A 16,992-nucleotide genomic window follows, 5' to 3' on the forward strand; every position below is an offset into this window, starting at 1 on the left:
TGATGAAAAACCTTCTATTGTACATGATGTGGTTGATAAAGATGATAGTGGTGTTGATGTTACTAGTGAAGCTAGTAATGAGTTATTTGAAAAGTCATGTATTATTTCTTTGCAATTGAATCCAAAAGAATTTCTTGAGGATCAATTGAAAATTGAAAATTTGAGTGATATGGCTGAAAAAAAGAGTGATGAAAAAAGTGAGATAGCCATACAAAAATAAAAAGAAAAAGAAAAAGAAAAAGAAATATTAGAGGCCGAAAGAAAGAGTGTACAAAAGAGTGAGATGACCTTTGAGGTAAAAAAAATAGATGGAAAAAAAGAGATGAAAGAGACCAATAAAAAAATAACATATTATGGTCCAACATTGTGAGGATGAAAATTTTGTTCAAATGAATAAAATCCCTAAAGTACTTTTGTACAAGGAGATTTTATCTCATTGTCATGATTTATCCGGTTCAATCCCGAGCATTATTTGTTCTTCTTTGCAGGATTTTGGAGATGTGTTGATGAAGAAGCAAAGGAGATACAACACTAAAAGGCTTAACATGTTGGATCCATGTCAAGGTGAGGTTGGCGGTTTGAAGATTGTTCCTTTTGTGAGGTATGAAGTAGATTTAATTCAAGGATACAAATACAATACCAACATTCAAAGGTATGACCTCAATTCTCAATTGTGTAGATTTAAATACTTTGATGGGAGACTTGTGAATGTGCGTAATACTTTCATGAGATTGATGTGTTATATTTTGCATGCGTCTAGAGGTAAATTTATTGTGTTATACTTTGATTATATCTTAGTATATATCAAAACTTTGAATGGGCATGTCGAATATTTGATACTTGTGGTGTCAACACAAAGAGATGAGAGTTTGTGTGAAAGTTTGAAAGATAATGTGTTGTGTACAAGAAAATTTGCTTTACTTGTGGATGGTGAGAATTTTCAAGAACTTAGAGTTGTTGGTGAAGAGTTGATCAAGTACCAACGAGGTAAGGAAAATATGGTAGTTACTACACTATCACAAATGTATGAGTTTTTATCTCTTTTGGTTACATGGTTCTTATGGATTGAGAATGTTAAGGAGTTGAATGCATTGGATAATGGTTTGAAAGATGTGTTTGAGCCATGTTTGCATGACATTCATGAAAAATTCTATGTGAGCAATAAGTGTTTGTTTAAGAAGAATAACATTTTCATCATGTGTTCATCATTGAGTGAATCACTTGTGGATGAGATATATAGTGTAAGTTTGTTGTGTTCCATTGACAAATACAAAATAATGAATATCATGAATGAATATTTGTTATGGTTACACATAAAGAGATATGTTGAGTGGAATGGTGAGAGGCCTATCGCATGTGACTTACTTCTTATTCCTAGAACACAATGGTTATATTTATCTATGAATTTTGTGTTGGGGTTAACTAGGTCTAAGAAGGGGAGGAATTTAGTATATGTATTGCTAAATGGAATTTTGATCATGATTATGCATGGTAGTAGTGTTAAGGTTTTTAATTCGAACATGAGAAATTTTGTGAGTTTTGACCTTGTTGTGAGTGTGCAAGGAGCACGAGTTGATGAGGAGTTGGATGATAAAGCTTACAAGGAGAAAGTACGAGGTGAGTATGATATTGATCATATTTTTGAAGCTATTAATTTTTCTATTTGGTGTAGGTAATGGGCAAGATTTGAGGACAAATATTTTTGAAGAAGGGGAGTCTGATATGAATCTATAAGGCGTTCGAAGATTCATATTGTTCCAAAAAGTGTCTCTTAAGTTGCCATCGAGAATTGAAGGGTTTGAAATTCATGGGAATCAAGTTGGAGAGCATGTGAGCCAAGTTGGAATGCATGAAGCTCGAGTTGGAGGACTGAAATTATTTAGAGACTTTAAACATATCAAAATCCAATCTTCACCGTCCAAAATGTAGTTTTGGATGTTATAAAGCTACGTTAAAAATTTCAGGTCGGTCCGACGGCTAGAACTTGAGATATGATTTTTTTCAAGGAAATACGTTCAGTTTCGAACCAAATTTCGAATAGGCACAGACCTAGGCACGGGGTCCGTGCACCTGAAGCTCGTCAACGTCAATTTTTAGCTCAAATCGCCGTGGGCACACGGACCTTGATCCGAACCACCTTCCCGGGTCCGTGCACACACACAGTGCGTCGTGTTTATGTGTATTTCAATGGATTTTATTATTTTGGTGATATTATTCCTATTTTTGAGTCTTTTAAACATACTAGGAAACTTCTAGGAGATATCTTTGATATCTTTATATATATTTTGAATTATTTTGCGATATATTTTATTATTTTGTAGTTGTATTATAAATACAACAAGAAAATTCATTATTGAATAACATAGTTCATATTATTGATTTTTATCAGTCTAAAATTCTCTCTAGAGTTTTATTGAAGCTTTTACTTTGTCAAAATCAAACTTATCAAAGTTTAACAACTTTGTGGCGTTTGTCGATTGATTATCTTCGTGGGTTATCAAAGACAGGTTCCTTTGAAGGTCCCGTTGTGATCGATTGTTTATTCCGCAATTATCTGTTGCTAGTTTCAGGTAAACTAGAGGTTGATTTTGCAAACTTACTTGTTTCAAAGATAGGAAAAAATCGTTGTTTCTTTTATTTGCTATTGGATTGAGGGTACGATTTTAATATAATCGTGTTTGCTCTTCATGGCATCAAAGATTCACATCAAACTCCACATTAGCACTCCGAAAAAATAATATTGAAATCTAAAAAAAAAAATTAAATATAATGTACCAAAAGTAATGTGTAAAACTTAGTCGATCAAAACCCAATATACTGAAAATTAGTGGACTAAAAATATTATTTGTCCTTCAAAATATTATTATGATTAGAATGAATCATTACAAGAAAAAGGGTGATAGACAACATCCATAAGACAATGTTTTTATTAAAAACTGTTGTAAATTAAGTATTAACAACGGTATTCACAAAAACCATTGTTTATGAGCGTTTATCTATAATATATTATTAAACTTGAAATATTTTAGTGTCATGGTCCATCATCAAAATGTCAAATTTACCATAATTAATTTGATATTCTTTAAATAGCTATTTAATTACGAAAATTTTATATTATTTTGTTGGATATTTATATATGAAAATATCATTTTTTTATTTTTTTATTTCACCATTTTTTCTTTTTATTTTCGTTAAAAATATTTATACTAATATGCAACGCGTACATCCAAGAACTAATCTTAATTAAAGACAACCGTTGTTTTTTCGTGTTTTTTTTTTAAATTATAGACAACTGTATGTAAAAAACCGTTGTGCATGTATTTTTTTTCTCCCGATCTATGACACGAACCGAAGTCTATTATCGTATATATCACGTAATAAAGCCTATTTTCGTATCTCTTCTTTGTCACTTATTTCAAAATAGTCCATCGAGTTTTCGAGCTACCAAATGGTCCCTAATGTTTTATATTTTTTCCCCATTTGATCCATGTCGTTAGATGGACGTTAAAAAAAGCCCAAATCTCCATATATCACATTGCAACAAGTTTCTTTCTCATTTTTCCCCAAATTGGGAACCCTTCTTCTTCGCTTTTACCCCCAAATCAAAACCCTAGAACACAGAATACAAATTCGAAGCGGCCAAATTCAAAGCACACGAAGGTAATTTAGCTTCCAGTAGTCACCACACGCATCTGTTTTTGTGGGTGAACGAGGAAGAGTAATTCTATCTATTTCTTTCAAGAAAAACTTCATTCAATGGTAAAATCTCAGTTGCATTTTGTTTCATGATTTTTGTATAGTATTTAATTCTTTGAACACGAAAATAGTGAGCAAGATCAAGGTTTAGCTGATATTTAAAAATCTAATTTAGAGGTTGATGATCTTCAAGTTGCTATCCTACTGATTTTTTGCTCTTTGATTTTATTTTTATGTGTTTAGGGTTTGAATTTGGGACATACTTTAAGAGGAGACTTTTCAATTTGAGAAAATAGGTTATAATTTGATGATGTGGAGATGTAGACTTTTTTTAACGTTCATCTAACGACATGAATCAAATGAAAAAAATATATATGAAACATTAGGGATTATTTTAGCGATCCAAAACTCGAAAGACTATTTTTTAGACAAATGACAAAGAATTGAGAAGAAAATGAGTTTTATCCATGTAGCACTTGCATACAGCTAATCAAAACAAAATAGAATCAAGGCCAATGAGGTCTTGGCCTGGTTCATTCGATCCTAGCCGACGGGCATTGCCCTAAACCATTAATATTGAGACACGTGTTTAACTTTTTAATTAATGGGAGACTTGGAAAAAAATCCCTACATACAAACACAACTTGAAGTTCAGTCCCTAAATAAGAATTATTTGTTCTGCACTCCCTAATACATCTAAACTCTTTTTTCTCCCTCCCTATTTCATTATTTTAATAATTTTTCTATTTTATTTCCCTTAAATATTATTTTATTTCCTCTTTGTTTCTCTTTCCTCTCCATTCCTCTTTCACGATTCAATTTCCTTCCTCTTTAATTCATGGCTGAAGACAGAAATCCCTACTTCAAATCATCCACCGACCGATTTGACCAACGACCGGCTAAGTTGGCTCCATGTGATTGCCTTTGCGTCGCTTCAAACTCAGAATAGCTTCGGCCCCGTCTCTCCTCCTGCCTCCACTTCTCTCTGATCCCTAATTGCCACCGTAGCTCGTCACCCCCGCCTTAGTCACTCGCCATTAATCTATTTCAACCTGTTTTGCTCTATTTCTGAATTTTTATGTTGTTATGTGCTTGTGTTCTTATTAATTTGTAAAGTAGGATTTAGATTGCAAGTTGGTGTAGAAAATTGGGATATAGGGTTATGATTGGTATTTGAGATATCGATTATTGAGACTAATCATTTTAGGGCGAGGGACATACTCTCATACTGTTCTAAATTTTTTATTTTTTTTTTGGAATGGTGTGCAATGTGTTAACGAGTGGGAAATGGTTATTCGGTTGATTGTAGAGATTATCTGGCGTCTTGCGAATTTGGTGTTATTTAATGGTAGCTAATGTGATATCTATATGCATTCTATTCAGTGAAATGGATTCAGGGAAATGACAATGGTGTGGACAATTAGTTTTGGTGTATTTTGTACTGAATTTGATCAGATGGATAACTTTTTTTATGAAGTTGGTATTGTATTTTGGTAAAATAAATATGTAATTTCCATTTATTGAATCCCTAATATTTTTTGGTTGACTAGATATGGTTGTTAATACTTATAATTGATTGCGTAATACTTTTATATACAAAATTTGACAAGAAATGATACTTACATAACCAATGTTATACTACGTTTACCTGTTAATGTACCACAAGTCAATACAATTGATACTAAGTTTCTGACCTAGCACCAAAATATTATACCAATTAAAACTAATTTTATACTACACTTGTCTACTAATGTACTAAGAGTTAGTACAGCTAGTACTATATTTTTTAATACACACCAACACCACCATGGTAAAAAGTATGTAAGATATACCAAATTTAACATAACATTATACCACAATAAGTCTCTATCATACTTCGTTTTTCCATCTATTGTACTACTGGTAAATATAATCGGTACTGCGTTTCTGACCATGAACCAACACCACCATGGTAAACATGTATGAAATATGTACCAAATTTAACATAAACTCATACCGTAAATAATCTCTATTGTACTTCCTTTTTCCATATATTGTACTACTGACTAATATAACTAGTACTAAGTTTCTGACCACAAACCAACACCACTATGGTAAACATATTGGAAGATGTACCAAATTTAAAGACATATAATACCGTAAACAGCCTCTATTATACCTCATTTTTCATATATTGTACTACTGGACAGTATAACTAGTGCTGCGTTTTTGACCGCACACCAACACTACCATGGTAAATATGTATAGAACTTGTACCAAATTTAACATAAACTCATACTGTAAATAGTCTATATTATACTTCATTTTCCATTTATTGTACTACTGATCAATATAACTAGTACCGCGTTTCTTATCACGAGCCAACACCACCATGGTAAACATGTATGGATGATGTACCAAATTTAACAATACATAATACCTCAAATAACCTTTATTATACCTCATTTTCCATATATTGTACTACCAGACAATATAACCAGTACTGCGTTTCTGACCACGCACCCACACCACCATGGTAAACATGTATAGAATATGTACCAAATTTAACAACACATCATACCACAAATAGCCTCTATTATACCACATTTTCCATATATTATACTACTAGGCTCTAAAACCAGTACTGCGTTTCTGGTCGCGCACCAACACCACCATGGTAAACATGTATGGAAGATGTACCAAATGTAACAAACCATTATACCGCTAATAGTCTTCATTATACTTCATTTTCGATCTATTGTACTACTGGTCAATATAACCGATACTGCGTCTGACCACACACCTACATCACCATTGATGTTACAAAATCAGGTCATTGGATGCATACATAAGGTTGTTTTAACCATAGATGTTACAAACATATACAATGGATACATATACATGTGTTTGTTAATCACCATACATGCTACCAAATTAGACATTAGAATGCATAAACATGTGATAATCATTATTGATGATACAAAATTAGACATTTGATGTGTAAACATGTGTTATGTATGCATCCAATGTCTTAATTTTGTAGAATCAATGATGATTAACACATGTTTACACATTAAATGTCTAATTTTTTAGAATCAATAATGATTATCATATGTTTATGCATTATAATATCTAATTTGGTAGCATATATGGTAATTAACAAATAAATGTATATGTATCTATTGTATATGTTTGTAACATCTATGCTTAAAAAAAAACTTATTTATGCATCCAATGTCCTAATTTTGTAAATCAATGGTCATAAACATGTGCTTACACATAAAATGTCTAATTTTGTAGAATCAGTACTGATTATCACATGTTTATGCATTCTATTGTCTAATTTGGCAGCATATTTGGTGATTAATAAACACATGTATATGTATTCATTGTATATGTTTGTAACATCTATTGTTAAAACAACCTTATGCATGCATCCATTGTCCCAACTTTGTAACATCAATGATGGTGTTGGTGCGTAGTCATAAATGCAGTACTAGGTATATTAATAAGTAGTACCATGGATGGAATATTTGGTATAATAGATATTATTTGCGGTATGTTGTCCTATTAAATTTGGTAAATCTTCCATACATGTTTACCATAGTGGTGTTGGTGTGTGATCAGAAACGCGGTACCGGTTATATTTTCCAGTAGTACAATAGATGAAACATATGGTATGATAAATACTATTTGTGGTATGATGTATTGTTAAATGTGGTACAGCTTCCATGCATGTTTACTATGGTGGTGTTGGTGCATTTCAGAAATGCAGTACCGGTTTTATTGATCCGAAGTACAATAAATTGAAAAAAAAGTATAATAAACACTATTTGCGGTATGATGTTTTGTTAAACTTAGTGTATCTTCCATACATGTTTACCATGGTAGTGTTGGTGCGTGATCATAAATGCAGTACTGATTATATTAATAGGTAGTACAATAGATTGGAATATGAGGTATAATAGATCTTATTTGTGGTATGATGTACTGTTAAATTTGGTACGTCTTCCATACATTACCATGGTGGTGTTGGTGCGTGGTGAGAAATGCAGTACCGGTTTGATTGAGCAGTAGTACAATATATGGAAAGGTTAGTATAATCAAGACTATTTGTGGGATGATGTTTTGTTGAATTTGGTACATATTCTATATATGTTTACCATGGTGGTGTTGGTGCATGGGCAGAAACACAATATCGGTTATATTAATCGGTAGTACATTAGCCGACAAATGAAGTACAATACTATCTTATTGTGGTATAATCTTATGTTAAATTTGGTACATCTTTCATACATTTTTACCATGGTGGTGTGAATTTAAAAAACTCAGTACCAACTGAATTTACTTATAGTACATTAGTAGACAAATGTAGTATAAAATTGATTTTACTTGGTATAATATTTTGGTGCTTGATCAGAAACTTAGTACCAGTTGTATTGACTCGTGATACATTTGCAGATAAATGTGGTTACAAATTGATTGTTTGTCAAATTTTGTACAATCAATAATGATTATCACATTATATCATAATTATAATGTCCTTCTATGTCCTGGCTGCGATCGAACATCTGACGGTGTAATTATATCACCATTAGAATGTGGTAAATCTGTATCGATGTCAAATGTAGGGATTGGATCGACAACTTCCAAATAAGCTCTCCGATAATTTTCAAATTTTTAGCAAGAGTCACAAAATTTATATATTGACAAACCCTTTGATTCAATCGCAGCACAAGCATGGTTCCAAAGGATCCCATTAATACCCCAATAACAAATTCTGCAGCCCTACCTCGTTCTCTCGCATGATACATGTAATATTTGTTTCTTTTTTTTAAAAAAAAATACCCTAAAGCTAGATTTCTTTCTATTGCCTTCTCCATCCGTGGGTTTTCGCGGGAAGGTATTGTTGAATTCACCGGTGGTTGTCTACGTCGGTGGCTTCGGTGGTTATGGATTTATTTTTTCACGAATTGAGATTGAAGAAATGAGAGAAAATAGATCGGGAGAAAATGTCAAAATAAAGCAATAATAAATTACTTTTCCTAAAATCGAAAGTTCTTACTCATTTTGAAGTATAACCACTAACAAACAATATGATTTTAAAATCATTCAAAAATAAGTATCCCTTTACACAAATATAATTCAACAATTAAACTAAGATGATTTTACCTATATCAATCTGTGAATAATTTTGCGTGCGCACCCGATGATTATTTGGAGAACGATTTTCAGCAGCATGGAGAAATTCAACGGAGGTAGCTAGGTCTCGTGATCTGTGTGATTTCATCGATAAAAAAAGTTAATTCATGGGATTAATGAATTAATACATGAGCAAAGTCAAATTAAGAGAGAAATTGCTAGCTGACCGACGCGAGAAGAAGAGCGAAAGGAGGAGAACCAGAGCTGCGATGATGTATTCGTAGACCACAAAGACATGGCAGCTCATGTCGCGGCGTGTTGCGAGCTTGTAGAGTGTGTTGAGGCCGACATTGGTGCACTCCATGCCACAATCGCCGTGACGATGACACTTTCCGGTAGCAGAAACAGCTACCGGGATTCCTTGCTGCTGCTCCGCTTATCTTCTGTCCTCCGCTACTTTGTATTGCTTGTGGTTATGGCTCGCATCATATGAATTCGTGGGTTCTCCAAGATGAGATGAGGAATTGCGTGAGTTTTGAGAGAAAAAAAAAGCATAAAGAAAAGAAGGAACACCGTTGATAATTTGGAGAAATAATAAAATAAAGGTAAAAATATTAAATATGTGAATAGGGAGTAAAAAATAAGTTTTCGGTGTAATAGGGAGTGCAGAATAACATTATATGACATGGGGACTGAACTTAAAGTTAGAGTTTATAATGGGGATTTATCCCCAATTTCCCGTTAATTAATTGATTTGTCTAATTTTTTTAATTAGTTTTTTAACCTGTCATCTACCCTAGTTAAGTTTTTAGAATTTTACCTCTTTTTAACCACCTCTGCTCAGGTTTACCGTCCTTATTTTACAGTACAATTTCACAATCGCAATTAAAGTCGCCGCCTCCGAGCCGCTCCGTCGACCAATTCCGTTGAAGTTCCGACGCCTCTGTCTTTGGAGCCGCCCTCCGTCAATCTATTCCGGTGAGGTTCCGCCGTCTCCGTTGCTTGCGTCGCCGCTCCGTCGAATAATTCCGGTGAGGTTCCGCCGCAGAAAGAGTATTTAGTTAGCGATTTAATTAGAATATATACAAACAAATATACAAACAAATACAAAAAAAAATTGTGATCGAAGCATTTTGCTATTCAAAATTTGAGTGATGAAATGAATATCCCCAATCTTCTCTTTAAAAGAATTATTATGATTGGAATTGCAATTGAAATTCAATTTTCGTTTTCATTGTCAATTAATTATATTTATTTTTGAAAAGAGGTTCGAAAATAATGCATTTGTTTTTTACTTGATAAAATGTAGCTACCAAAGGTTCCAAAAGAACAGGGAAAAAAATCACATACTTGTTCAGGAGATGAATTCCCAGAAGGCAAACAATGACCAACCATTACAATGTCTTCTTGTTCCATCTCCGCAATTTACCGCTAGTTATCCCTCTCAACTTCCGTCAATTGCATCTCAATTTCACGTGAATCAACCACACTGGAAAATGCCATATCAATTGGTGAATGCAATTGCCGATGGAGCTCACATGAAGACCCGATACATTTTTAGGTTAATTTCGTGCTCTTTACAGTTTCCTTTTACGGTATAAATTTTGTTTGCACGATTCTTGCAATGGGTCGTTATCGTGGAATTTTCGTTCGCAAGAAGATCCAAGTCAAAGGTCTTAGCTTTTGTTTCAATTTCGTTTTACCCTTTTGTATCATCTTGCATGTTGCATATGCTGATGGGTGCATAATATCTTTGGTATTTTAATCCTCTGCTAAGATTTATAGCATTAAAAGTTAGCTTTGCTGTTTTGTTGTTTGTTTGGGTTATACGGGGACGTAATTTATTTGATTTAATAGTCCTTTGCGCAATGCCATACATGAAGGAGTTCATTTCTCAGTATTGGGCTATGGTTTTGTAAATTTGTGTTTTTTAAAGTTTGAAGCATTGTCAAGAATATTTTGTTTTGTGCAAAAATGAATGAGTTGTGCTATTGTCTGACTAATCTTTATTGCTCCTGATTTTCTGCATTATGTGATGCCATGAGGTTTTTCCTTTTTTTTTTTCCGATAGATCGACTGGAACTGTGTCTTTATTTTTCAATCACTTTTCCTTTTCTTTCTTTTTACGATTCAATCAGTATACGTCTCTTCATTTCATCAAATATTCGGTGTTTTTTTTTTGCAGATCAAATCAGAGAGAAAAAAGAGCCCATCAAGTATGGGTTATTGTGCACTCTATTATGGGGGTAAGTCCGGGTAGTTCCTATATTTACCCGGTTTTCTTTTCCAATTGCTTAAAGAGTTGAATCATTTCCACCTGAAAAGACCGTTGTGTAATTGGATCCGGTGGAGGCTCTGTCGGGTGTGTATTTATAATATATTAACGATTTAGCTTCCAATTGTGTCTTAAAGTTATTATTTGCATTTTCAGATGGGGCAAGTTTATTTTCTAAGCATGCAAAAACTTTTTGAAACCATCTTGACTGCCATGCCTATCTCATATCCGGTGGAGTCCTACCGATGACCTGAAAGTCGTTCTGCTTTGATTCTTTAAATTGAATATTGATCCGTGTTAGAGGGGCGAGATTTTCAGAAGCACTGTACTGGAAAATACTTTGATTATTGGCGCTGTATCGATAATTGCGTAAGCCCCCATCATCTAATTGACTCTCTGTTAAACCTTTCCCATATTTTTTGGAGAAAATAAATCACTTCATTCTGATTTGACTTTTGAATTTTTTACGTTAACAGGCCTCAACCAAGCTATTTTCGCACTAACCTTCACTGGCCATTGGTATGCCGCAACCAAGGTATTTTTTCATCTTAAATAACAGAACATAACTTCATTGTTTAGTGCTATAGTAGTATCAGATTAAACTCTTTTTTCTTTGGAGATGAAGAAATTCAGTTGTTTGATGTCTTCTAGCTGCATGAGATGGAATTTGTCATCATGATTGTCATACTAGCCTTGGTCTCAGCTAATTGGAGACGACTCGGTTCAATCAATAAAACCATAAAATCTTGTTGATTTGGATATCCCAGCTAATGGCTAATATCTTTCTTGTATTAATACCATCCGTATTTCATGTCTGATGATACTGATTGGTTTAGGAGATAAACCCAAGACAATGTGATCCATTAAATGATGTTTTACTCTTTATGGAGACAGTAGCCATTAGCCCAGGCATCACTACAATGGATCTTGTACCTAATAAAATACCTTGAATCGGTAATCGACGAACCAATTTTCTTCAATAAACCGAACCGAATCCGCCCCAAAAATATTTCTGTGTATCAAAGAAAAAGAGTAAGATAACTCCGCCGGAAGGCGGAGCCACTCCGACGCTCAAGTCAGTATAATATTCAACAGAAAAGGTATTAAAATTGCGTATGAAATACATATATGAAAAGCGTACCTTTATACGGGTTAGGAGTCATCTCACCACATGTCATTTATTTTAAATGATATCTTGTAGGTTTTGAACAACATGAAAGTTCTAAATTTACAGGAAAAAGAGGCCAAAGTTGACGAGGAAGATAGCCTTTTATGGATTTCTTTGTGGTTTGTTCAGTAGCTTGTTTACATTAACCAATCTCGCATAAACCATGTGAACGAACAACATTAATGTTTAATGCATGATCAATTAACAGGGAGACATCATGTGATGTAATAAAAAAACACTGGATGAACTTTAATTCAATTGATTTTATCTTATAGTTCTTAAAAAGTCTAGATGATAACTCTTAATTGACAGTGATTAATCAAGAACTACCTGTTGATTTTCCTGAATTTAATCTTCTGGGCCAGGCAATGGCAGCAGAATTGAAAATCAAGACAAAGGAATAGAGGTAGTCATCTCGGGTAGTAGCTGTGGGAGCAGTGCCAGCGTAAAAGGATTTGGAGGCATCATAGAGGAGAGACGAAGCAGTAAAAAGTCTGACTCTAGCTGGTTTTCACATGTAACTATAAAAATCAAGCAGATATGCATTTTTACCATCAAGGAACCAAGGAGAGTACAATTTTTTGCAGGAAGAAAAACAGTGAATGCATCAACTTTCTTTGAACTGTAGAAAGTATAATACACTATCTGTTGAAATCTGAGAACATTTATAATCAATTCTCTTTTTTTTTTAAAGTATTTATAATCCATTCTCAATTCAATGTTGTCCATAACTTATGTAAAAGTTTATCATCTAATGCAAGTATTTTTTTCTTTTTCTTATTGTATTATTAATCAATTATTTAAATTTATATTTTATAATAGTCTTGTGTGTTTCCACCCCTAAGGTGACCTGCATGTACATTCATACATATATATGTGAAGTATTCCTTTTTTTTTTTTTTGGAGGATTTATTTTCAGCCTTTTTTTTTCATATTTTTTTCCTTTTCATCTTCTTTAACATCTTTGTTTTTCCCCCTTTTTATTTTAGTCTTTTTCACTTTCTTTAACATAGAAAGAGGCAATAATTGTTCTTACAGTTGTCTCCTCCCCTCCCCTCTAAAATCCTTGTTTCTTGTATGTTAAAACGCTAAGACTTGTGAGAAATTTTACACTTTTGATCATGGAGATGAAATTGACAAAATGATTTTACAAAAATTACAAATCAACCTAAATGCTTCAAATCTATCAGTTCTTGTAGCTTAACTGCTCATTAAGGTCGGCGACGCCTTCGTTGTTCTTGCTACCATTCTTATGTATTATTTATTTAAATTTACTGATTCACGAGTATTAGCAGAGGATGTCCTAAGATAACCAAAGTAACACATCCAATTTTATCACATATTGGAATACTAAGCTCATTACACCAATAAACCATGATCACATTATATATTTATGCATTTTCTTATATTATTACTATTCATTCTAAGTATGTCAATATTGATTTGATCAGGTAAATAAATCTCATAATTAATATTGTGATCCACGGTGCTTTGCTTAGATGAATAATATGATATGAGCATAAAGTTCATCTAAATTGAATAACGTAAAACAATGCATCATAGGATATGTACATAAAGTTCATTTGAATTGCAGAACATATCATGGTATTGGATGCATGAACTATGAAATATGACGAGTACATACCACTAACATAATGCCGTTCTAATTGATTGATAATCGATTATTCAAATACGCGGATAAAAATCTTTTCATGATTTATGATTAAAAAAAATCATACAAATACTCATGAATATTTGAATTTAAATAAATAATACACTAAGAATTGCAGCAAGAACAATGAAAGCGGCACCGACCTTAATGAGGAGCAGTTAGCTACAAGAAATGATAGATTTAAAGCATTTGGGTTGACTTGTAATTTTTGTAAAATCATTTTGTCAATCTCATCTCCATGATCAAAAATGTAAAATTTCTCACAAGTCTCGGCGTTTTAACATACAAAAAACAAGAGTTTTAGAGGGAAGGAGGAGGAGGCAACCGTAAGAACAATTATTGCCTCTTCCTATGTTAAAGAAAGTGTTTAGAGATATATATATGTAAGCACGTACATGCACGTCACCCTAGTGGAAAACATAAATGAAGGGCTACATAATTCTTCATTTACACTTTTACAAGTAATATAGATATAGACTACTATCATGATAACTTATTCGAAAAGATTTTTTTATCCGCGTTTATGAATCATCAATTAGAACATCGCATGTACTCAAATGTTACCTACAAAAAGTGTATGACATGTTATATATAGTTCAAAAAAAGTTGATGAATTGTTTTCCTCTAGCAAAAAACTGTACTCATCCTGGTTCATTGATGGGAAAAATGCATATCTAGCTACTGTATCTTTAAAGATAAATGTGAAAACCAATTAGAGTTTGAATAGTTCTTGCCTCGTCTCTCCTTTGAGATGCCTCCAATTAATCCTTTGCGTTGGCACTGCTCCCACGGTTGGTTATTCCTTTGTCTTGATGGGAGACCTTCTTCAGTTGCTTCCCTTTTCCCATAGTCCTCCGATCCTACAGAAGAGAAGCCTCGTCAAATTAAAATCAAATTTACAGTACAGAAGAATCCAATTGTTTAAGAGGAAAAGAAGCATGCAACGTACACAATATTCCCACAGATCGAACATCCGGAGATCCAATCCCTCTGCCTTTTTCCTCAACTTAATTTCTGCAAGAGTTCTTCCGCAACAACGCTTCCCTCTTGGCGTCAAGCACTGCACAAAACCATCATCAACACGCTACTTATAATACTGATCCCGAGCAGCATGTGCTTTAATTTAAATTTATGATCAAATATTCATGATTCAAAAAATACGTACCGATTCCAGATGTTATAATTAACAACTTTGCCTCGATCTCATGTTGGTATCCGTGTTTTAAAAGAGATCATGATTTATTAATTAATTTGTTTCCTGCCCTCGATCGTATACCATCCAAATCTCTCCAACCTGAAACAAATACGTACACCACAAGATTTATCATGATATATGTTAATGTCAAAGAACAGATCATTCGATCTGTCCCCCTGCATATATAAGAAATCCGTCCGAATCGATCGATAACAAATTTAAGTTCAGTTCGTTCAAAGCTGGGATTATTCATTCAAGATTGGTTATAATACAAACAAGCTATGCATTAAGAAGCAATTCTCAACCGATCGAACAAATTAAACCACAAAGAAATCCATAACTTTGGCCTCTTTTTCCTGTAAAATCACAACAAATTAGTTTTTCTTGCAGTAAAAAAGTATCGAAACTGCCTAGACAAAATAAAATTACACTACATAATCCAAGTTTAAGCGGAAAACAAGTATGTATGCATCAAGATTCAAACAATTGAAACCCCGTGATTCATAACTGAATCTATATCAAAAGTAAAAATCCCACAAGTTCTTGACTACCTGCACGTTCAAAAATCTGAAACTCGGAAACATGTAATCCAAACCTTCAACAAGAAGAGTAATGTAAACGGAAATTAAGATGATTTGAACCAGAACCATCAAAAGGGTCAGTAATCGAAATCCCCTGTACAGAAGGCCATTAATGATCGTAGACTATTTTTGATCAAAATCGTAGAATTAATACGCACAAAATCTTGGCAGGGAGAACTGAAACGAGAGTCGGAAGAAAACCAAGTGGAGAGAACAAACAAGAAAGGCCTCTCTGCTTTCTCGCTGTTCAAGAAGATGATGAAAACAACTAGCTAGGATTTCCTCGAGAGAGAGATATATATATTAATATATATAGCATGCGATTATATATCTATGTAGAGAGGGAGAAAAAAAATATCTATTGTGTATTTTAATTTTTTTAAAAATATCATTGAGATTTCAAACAAAATATATATAGATATATATATATATATAATTGTAATATCCCTTCCATTTTTTTTTTTAAAAAAAAGAAAAGAAAATTGGTGTAATTTGAGAAGAAAATAGACGGACCTATACGTCAGTTTGATATTTGAATAAATGACAAAGTTTCTTTAAAATTGGGAGGATTGATTGTGTAGATGAAGTATTTTAAAATTTATTATTGTTACCATAAAAGATAAATAATATTTCATCCATTTTTTTTTTTTTTGGGATTAATTCTACTCAAGATCCAAGCAATATTGTAGAGCTCAAGTCAAAATTGATGAATTATTTGGGTCAAAATTAAGCTTGAATACAATCTGTAACAAATTTTTAGATCGAGTAAAAGAATGCAATGTGGGTCTTGAATTCCTTTATTTATTTGGGATATTCTTGGATTTACAGTGTTAATAATTTAGTGATTGATTTTGTGCGTGAGTTTTACGTACATGGAGTTTCTGAATCTTGCATTTTTCAAGGTATAATACTTGCAAAAAAACGAAAGAAATTCTCAAAGAAATGTATAAAAATTTCCTCATATTTTTTCAACAAGCAAGATTTTAAAAAATAGTATAAGAAAGGAAAAACAAAACTGTTTTAAAAAATAAAATTGTAGAAAAACAAAAATTTTATGAAGTCGTATTTAGAATATTAATCGATACATTGAATTACATCTTTTCCAATAGATTAGAAGTCTTGACAAAATTTTCAGGAGAATATAGATTGAAGGTTGAGAATGAAAAAAAAAAATTGAGACAAGAGAATAAAATTAACTGATGGAATTAAGAGACGGCCGGTGAGGGAATACACTGAAATTAGGTTTTATGATTTTATCTACTAGTTAATTTAGGTTAAATATTT

The 16,992-nt window shown here is 32.9% G+C and overlaps 3 long non-coding RNA genes across 6 annotated transcripts; 1 reads left to right on the forward strand and 2 right to left on the reverse strand.

Moving 5' to 3' along the window:
- Window positions 1-8,809: 8,809 nt before the first annotated feature.
- Window positions 8,810-9,775, reverse strand: LOC140892965 (uncharacterized). The gene is made up of 3 exons (XR_012152958.1): window positions 9,638-9,775; window positions 9,045-9,321; window positions 8,810-8,951 (listed from the first exon to the last, which is right to left on the reverse strand). It is a non-coding gene; the product is annotated as an uncharacterized lncRNA (long non-coding RNA).
- Window positions 9,690-13,036, forward strand: LOC140887878 (uncharacterized). 4 transcript variants are annotated; one of them, XR_012152033.1, is made up of 7 exons: window positions 9,690-9,848; window positions 10,127-10,378; window positions 11,003-11,063; window positions 11,249-11,461; window positions 11,569-12,192; window positions 12,294-12,379; window positions 12,573-13,036. It is a non-coding gene; the product is annotated as an uncharacterized lncRNA (long non-coding RNA). The 4 variants fall into 4 exon arrangements; XR_012152034.1 differs by lacking the exon at window positions 12,294-12,379 and having other exon boundaries at window positions 9,692-9,848; window positions 11,003-11,179; window positions 11,569-11,627; XR_012152031.1 differs by lacking the exon at window positions 12,294-12,379 and having other exon boundaries at window positions 9,698-9,848; window positions 11,569-11,627.
- A 131-nt stretch (window positions 13,037-13,167) lies between these two features.
- Window positions 13,168-15,975, reverse strand: LOC140892964 (uncharacterized). Its single transcript, XR_012152957.1, has 3 exons — window positions 15,098-15,975; window positions 14,882-14,992; window positions 13,168-14,792 (listed from the first exon to the last, which is right to left on the reverse strand). It is a non-coding gene; the product is annotated as an uncharacterized lncRNA (long non-coding RNA).
- Window positions 15,976-16,992: the final 1,017 nt, after the last annotated feature.

Source organism: Henckelia pumila, chromosome 3, assembly GCF_033568475.1.
Source record: "Henckelia pumila isolate YLH828 chromosome 3, ASM3356847v2, whole genome shotgun sequence".
Taxonomy (NCBI): Eukaryota; Viridiplantae; Streptophyta; class Magnoliopsida; order Lamiales; family Gesneriaceae; genus Henckelia; species Henckelia pumila.